The 7,453-nt window shown below is 40.5% G+C and overlaps 1 long non-coding RNA gene across 1 annotated transcript; it reads right to left on the bottom strand.

Moving 5' to 3' along the window:
• Positions 1–2,144: 2,144 nt before the first annotated feature.
• On the bottom strand, positions 2,145–3,028 carry LOC115065006. Its single transcript, XR_003844812.1, has 2 exons — positions 2,348–3,028; positions 2,145–2,289 (listed from the first exon to the last, which is right to left on the bottom strand). It is a non-coding gene; the product is annotated as an uncharacterized LOC115065006 (long non-coding RNA).
• Between the last annotated feature and the right edge of the window lie 4,425 nt (positions 3,029–7,453).

Below are 7,453 nucleotides of genomic sequence, written 5' to 3'. Positions count from 1 at the left end.
CTCAGTCTTCTCTTACAATTTGACATAACAGGAGAAGATCTGGATCCTGGCTCTTTTTACCTCAACCGATTTTCATCTAGTGTATTGGTGCTTTGGGAAGAGGGTCACTCTTTTCTGGGGGGGTCACTAGCTAGACCTTGACCAGAATTTTGAGCACAAAGTTTTGAGATTGTTTTCTCTTAGCCATCTATGCTTGGCATGCAGGCTACCCTTAAAATATATACTTTTTCCCCCAGTGAGACTCCCTAAATTTTCATTTGCAGGTAGTTATGAATTGGAAATAAATTCTGGGTTAGGGTTAGGGGAACCTATCCACTTCTCCTTTCAGCTTTAAGAGTCCCCTCTGGTGTAGATCCTTGTAGACCCTATGTATGGTGAAGGTAGTTTATGGCAATTCCGTAGCCAGACATCATGCTGACAGAGAGTGAGGGACCTGGGACCCTCAGTCCTAAGTGTGGCTACTAATAGAATCCAAACATCCTTAAGGATTTTGCTGGAGAAAAGACAAGTTGTAAACCCTAAGATGGATCAAAGACGGAAAGACAACCGATTTTCATGGCCGGATCTTCTTTGAATGTCCGTAGCTCTTCATGTGCCCCCACAGGGCCCCAAAGTGCAGAGGCTGAAGAAAGCAGGGCCCAAGTCTGTGTTGTGCTTACACTGCAGGGGGGCCAGACATGCCTACTAGTAAAGACAGATCCACAGTGAAGTCACCCAGAACATCTAGACCACCACAAAACTGGCAAAAGAGAAAAATCAATGGCACATCAGCAGCAACACGAAGAAATGGAGTTGCATCTACTTAGTAGTCAGTTATTGCTGCTTGCCATTCTTGTTCCTGTTGTTCTTATAACAACCAAAACCAAAACGAAATAATCCAGCAACAAGGCAAAACCAGACTAAAGAGATCACAGCATCCCCAAAGCATCTGGTTTATTGAAGATCTTAAACTTCTGGCTTCTTACTTTAAGAGAATATGTTCTTTCAGGATTCTACTAAATTCTTGCATTCAAGCTAACTGGTTACTAACTACTCAACAGTTAATTAACTATTAAGTATTTATCTTTTCTCTTTTATTAAATGGTGTTTTTAAAAAGCACCACTGCTTCCTGATATCATATTAATTCTATAAAGACAAATGTCCAGAGCATCTCTGGCTGCTTACAATTGCAAGTATGTAATCAAAAAAAATGAAATTAATTCTAAATAAAGGATCTTCCTGAGATGTTTTAATAAAGAGAATCATTCTTACAGGTCACATTCTCTAGGGATAATGAGCTGCAGGGCAAATAACTCTGTAAGTGTTCTCTGCTATCACAGGCATCTGTAGTTAGACAAAATTGTTTCAAAAGGCTCACAACAGGGAGGCCTCAAGAGGTGAATGATCAAAATCTGTGAAGCCACAGGCCATGTGTGGAAAGGTTAAGTACACTCCCTTGGGATGAATCTGCTTAAATTGTAAGCACTCCGAGAAGATTCTTTCTGCTCTAAAGTCTTTACGTTTTTATATGTTTTTATCTCAAGTGACAATTGGATTAGGCACCAGTCTATGAGTATGGCAGAACATCATTAGGCATCACTTTATTGACTTTTTTTTTTGCCAGTCCTGTTTTGTTCTGTTAGGTTTCTGGGCTTTCCTCCTTCTGGGTTCTGGCCCTCCAGGCAGTGTCATGGCTGGGATCACTCTCGTGGCATGAGTCTTAGGCTGGACCAGTCATTGATTGCCCTCTCTCACAATTTCTGTGCCACCTTTACCGTAGCACATTTATAGGCAAGACAGATTGTGGGTCAAAAGTTTTGTGGCTGGGTTAGTGTCCCAATCGCTCTATTGGAAGTCTTACCTGGTTACAGGAGATGGCCAGTTTAGGTTCAGTATCCCCCATTGCTAGGAGTCTTAGCTAGGGTCACCCTCATAGATTCCTGGGAGTTTCTGTTGCACTAAATTTCTAGCTCATCATAGAGATGGCTCCCAGTTCCAGTTGTCTCTCCCTCTATCCTCACCTTACCTGATCCCTCCTGTTCCCATTCCTATCCCTATTCAAACCCCTCCCCCATGATGGCTATTCAATTTTCCTTTCCCTAGGAGACTCCTATTTAGTTTCCCCTTTACAGTGAGATTTTTGTGTCTTTCCCCTCCCCCCTCCTTTTTTTTTTTTTTTTTTTTGGTTTATATTGTTTTAATTCATGTCAAACGTAGTTTACAAAGGGAAGGNACAAGTACCTTTGTATAGAATATACAGACACAGCATCACATCACAGGGCCCACAGGAGGGCAGGGAGCACGTCTACCTCAGGGGTGGTTCTCCACAGCAGGGTGGGCAGCCTCAGGGGTGGTTCTCCACAGCACAGCAGGCTGGGCAGCCAGGCACCCTCAGTAGGCCAGCCCAACTGCAGCCTCTGTACCTGCTCTGTCCCATTCTACCCTGCCCCCAGCTCCTCAAGAGCCGCCCATGAGCTAAGACTAAGGAGGGGATCAGATCCCTTGGGGCACACGCCCCATGTCTGGGAGAAGAAATATACACCACTGAACACCGAGCACATGGGAAAGGGACGGGATGCCATGGGAGAGGCAGAAGCAGGCACTCTAAGAGGTGGCTAAGCCAAGCTCCCAGCCAGCTCTGAAGCGGCACTGCTTCCAGGAGTCATTAAAAAAAGAAGAAAATCATACAACCAAAGGGGAGGTGGTAGAGGGCAAAGTGTCCCATTTATACACAACATTGTAAACATACATAGTCTATATTACATGTGCTTCAGTCTGGTGTTTGTGTGTCTGTCGGTCAGTCAGTCTAGGGGATGGATCTCAGGAGCCGTGCCCTGCTGTGCTTCCCAAACCATCCTGGAAGCAGAGTCCAAAGAGGCATGGTCCCCAAGCTCAGAAGGACAAGCAGGCAGGGCTGTCCCACTGTGGCTCCAGAGTCCTCTATGTGTGTTTGGGTGTGTATGTGCATGTATGTACACGGGGAACCTGTGTGTGAGTATGTACAAGGGGAGAGGGAATCCCTGTCCCAGAGGCTGGGCAGGGGCATTGCTCGAGGCAAGGCCTGCCTAGACGCCAGCTCATAAGTCAGTTCCCAGCACCGGCGGAGGCCATGTTGGCCCTGATCACCTCCCCTCCCCCCTCTTGATCTCTTCCTGTTACTTAGCTTCTCTGGATATGTGGGTTGTAGCTTGATTATCCTTTACTTTATACCTAATATCTGCTTATAAGTGAATACGTACCGTGTTTGCCTTTCTGTGTCTAGGTTACTTCATTGAGGATGATTTTTTGTGGTACGTTCACCCATTTGCCTGCAAATTTCATGATGTTGTGTTTTTAACAGCTGGGCAATACTTCACAGTGTAAATGTATATTTTCTTTATCTATTTTTTTTGGCTGAGGGACGTCTAGGTTGTTTCCAGTTTCGGGCTATTACAAATAAAACTGCTATGAACATAGCTGAGCAAATGTCATTGCGGTTTGATGAACGTCCTTTGATATATACCCAGGAGTAGTATATCTGGGTCTTGATATAAATTGACTTCAATTTTCTGAGAAACCAAAATATCAATTTCCAAAGTGGCTGTGCAAGCTTTCACTCCCTCCATCAATGGTGGAGTGTTTCCCTTGCTCCACATCCTCACCAGCATGAGGTGTCTCTTGCATTTTTGATGTTAGCTGTTCAGACAGATGTAAGATATCTCAGAGTTGTCCTGATTTGCATATCCCTGATGTCTAAGGACATCATTACAACATTTCTTTAAGTGTTTCTTGTCTGTTTGAGATTCCTCTGTTGATAATTCTATGTTTAGAGCTGTATCCCATTTTAAAAATTAAATCATTTGGGTTTTTTTTTTTTTTTTTTTTTTTGCGTGTGTATGTGTGTATGTGTGTTTAGTTTCTTGAGTTCATTATATATTTTGGAAATTAGCACTCAGTCAAATGTGGGGTTGGTGAAGATCTTTTCCCATTCTGTAGGCTGCCATTTTGTCCTATTGATAGTGCCCTTTGCATTACAAAAGCTTTTCAGCTTTATGAGGTCCCATTTATTAATTGTTGATCTTAATGCCTGTGGTATTGGTAGTGTGTTCAGGGAGTTGTCTCCTGTGACAATGGATTCAAGGCTATTCCCCATTTTCTCTTTTATCAGATTTAGTGTATCTGGATTTATGATGGGGTCACTTGGTCTTGAGTTTTGTACAGGGTGATAGATATGGGTCTATTTGCATTCTTCTACATGTTGATATCCAGCTGGACCAGAACAATTTGTTAGAGATGCTTTCTTCTTTTTCATTGTATAGTTTTGGATTTTTTGGTTGTTATTAAAAATCAGATGTCTATAGGGGTGTGGCTTTATGTCTGTGTCTTCAATTTGATTCCGTTGACTCACCTGTCTTTTTTTGTGCCAATATTGTGTGTATCCTATTACTATTGCTCTCTAGGACAGTTTGAAATCAGGGATGGTGATACCTCTGGAAGTTCTTTTATTGTTCATGATTGTTTTAACTATCCTGGGGTTTTTATTTTCCCATATGAAGTTGAGTATTGTTTTTCCAAGGTCTGTCAAGAATTATGTTGGCACTTTCATAAGGATTATATTGAATCTATAGATTGCTTTTGGTAAGATGGCCATTTTTACTACTTTAATTCTATTGATCCATGATCATGTGAGATATTTCTATCTTCTGATACCTTCTCCAATTTCTTTCTTCAAAGATTTGAAATACTTGTCATACAGATCTTTCACTTGCTTGACTAGAGTTGCACCATGACACTTTATATTATATGTGGCTATTGTGAAGGGTATTGTTTCCCTGATTTCTTTCTGTGCCTATGTATTGTTTATATATAGAAGGGCTACTATATTTTTATTTTTTACTTAATTTTGTAGTCAACCATCCACTTTGTTGAAGATAATCTGTAGGAGTTCCCTGATAGAATTTTTGGGATCACTTATGTATACTATTATATCACCTGCAAATACCAAGACTTTGATTTCTTTTCTAATTTGGATCCCCTTGATCTCCTTTAGTTGTCTTATTGTTCTAGGTAGAACTTCAAGTACTATATTAATAAATATATAGAGAGTGGACAGTCTTATTTTGTTCTTGGTTTTGATGGAACTGCTTTGAGTTTTTCTCCATTTAATTTGATGTTGGCTATCAGCTTGCTGTCCCTTGCCTTAATTTTGTTTAGATATGTCCCTTGTATCCATGATCTCTCCAAGACTTTTATCATGAAGGCGTGTTGGACTTTGTCAAAGACTATTCCAGCATCTAATGAGATGATCATGTAGATTTTTTTCTTTCAGTTTGTTTATATGGTGGATCGCATTGATAGATTTTTGTATGCTGAACCATTTCTGCATCTCTGGGATGAAGTCTACTTAATCATGGTGGATAGTCTTTCTGATGCGTTCTTGGATTTAGTTTGCAAGCATTTTATTGAGCATTTTTTTGCAACAATATTCATGATGGATAGTGGTCTGTAATTCTCTTTCTTTGTTGGGTATAGGGGTGACCATAGCCTCCTAAAATGAATTTGGGAATCTTTTTTTGTTGTTGTTCTTGTTTCTATTTTGTGGAATAATTTGAGGCATATTGGTGTTATCTCTTTGAACGTCTGGTAGTATTCTGCACCAAAACCACATGGCTTTGGACTCTTTTTGGTTGGGAGATTTTAATGACTGCTTCTATTTCCTTAGGGATTATAGGTCTATTTAAATTGGTTATCTGATCTTGATTTAACTTTGGTAAGTGGTATCTTTCCAGAAATTTGTCCACTTTAGATTTTTCAGTTTTGTGGAGTACAGATTTTTGAAGTATGATCTAGTGATTCTTCGGGTCTTCTTAGTGCCTGTTGTTCAGTCTCCCTTTTTGTTAAGGGTTTTGTTATTTAAATATTCCATCTCACCTTTTAGTTAGTTTGGATAAAAGTTCATATATATTGTTGTTTTTCTCAAATTGCCAACTCTCTGTTTCATCGATTATTTGCATTGTTCTCTTCCTTTCTACTTTATTGATTTTTATCTCTGTATTTGATTATTTCCTGTGACTACCCTTGGGTGTGTTTCCTTCTTTTTTTTTTTCTATAATTTTCAGGTGTGCTGTTAAGTTGCTAGTATAAGATCTCCCTAATTTCTTTATGAAGGTACTTAGTGTTATGAACTTTCATTTTAGCACCTCTTTCATTGAGTCTCACATGTTTGGGTCTGCTTTACATTCATTTTCATTAAATTCTATAAAGTTTCTAATTACCTTTTAAAAATTACTTCTTTGATCCAGTAGTCGTTCCGTGTCCATGAGTTTGTAAGATTTCTGTTGTTTATGTTTTTGTTGAAATCCATCTTTAATCAGTGGTGTTTTGATAAGATACAGCAGATTATCTCAATTTTCTGTTGGGGCTTGCTTTGTGACCAAGTGTAAAGTATATGGTCAATTTTGGAGACGATTCCATGAAGTGCTGAGAAAAAGGCATACACACACACACACACACACACACACACACACAGTGTGTTTGGGTGAAATGTTCTGTAGATAGATATCTGTTAGGTCTCTTTGGTTCATAACAGCCATTAGTTCCATTATTTATCTCTTTAGTTTTGTTGGAGTTGGTCTTGTGCATGTGTATTCAGATGCTGAGTTCTCTGCCCCAAGATCAGGATGCAGTCCAGACATCAGCACTGTATTGACTGATGTGCTGTAAAGAATGCTCCCCAGTAATCTCTGATTTGTCAATAGAAGGCTCGGGCCTGGGACTGGGCAGAAGATAGAGGAAGTTAAGACTTGAGATTGGGGGAGGGGCTCAATAGGAACCACAAGGAGAGGGAGAAGAGGAGAAGAGACAGAGAATAATGTCTATATGTATGAAGAGGACTTAGCTCAGACCCATACAGGATTCATGAACACTGCTTAGCTGATTATGGAGGTCATGTTCTCGTGGTATCCTTGACCCATCTGGGTCCTACAATATTTGTTCCCCCTCTTCCAAAAGGTTCCCCTGGATCCACCTACTATTTGGTCTCTGCATCTGCTCCCATCAGTAGCTGGATGAGTTCCCTCTGATGACAATTGGGATAGGTATTGATCTGAGAGTATAGTAGAATATCATTATGAATGATTTTGTTAACTTTTTTTTTTTCCTGTTATGTTTGGTTCTATTCTAGGTCTCGGAGCTGTCCTGCCTCTAGTTACTGGCCCTCCATGCAGTGCCATGCATGTGCTCCCTCTTTATGGCAAGGGCATCAAGTTGCTAAAAATATGCCTCCTCCTTCATTGAATAGTCGTTGGTTGGCCACCCCCACAACTTCCGTATCACCATTACCCCAGCACATCTTGCAGGCAGATGAAAGATTTGGTGGCCTACTCACTTATAAGTGGACATTAGTTATTAAAGAAGGGTAATTATCCTATAAACTGCAGAACCAGAGAGGCTAAGTAATAAGGAAGGCTCAAAGGGAGATGTATAAACCTCCCC

Source organism: Mus pahari, chromosome 11, assembly GCF_900095145.1.
Source record: "Mus pahari chromosome 11, PAHARI_EIJ_v1.1, whole genome shotgun sequence".
NCBI classification, from domain to species: Eukaryota; Metazoa; Chordata; class Mammalia; order Rodentia; family Muridae; genus Mus; species Mus pahari.
Note: the sequence above shows the minus strand (reverse complement) of the source record. Positions and strands in the feature narration are given on the sequence as shown.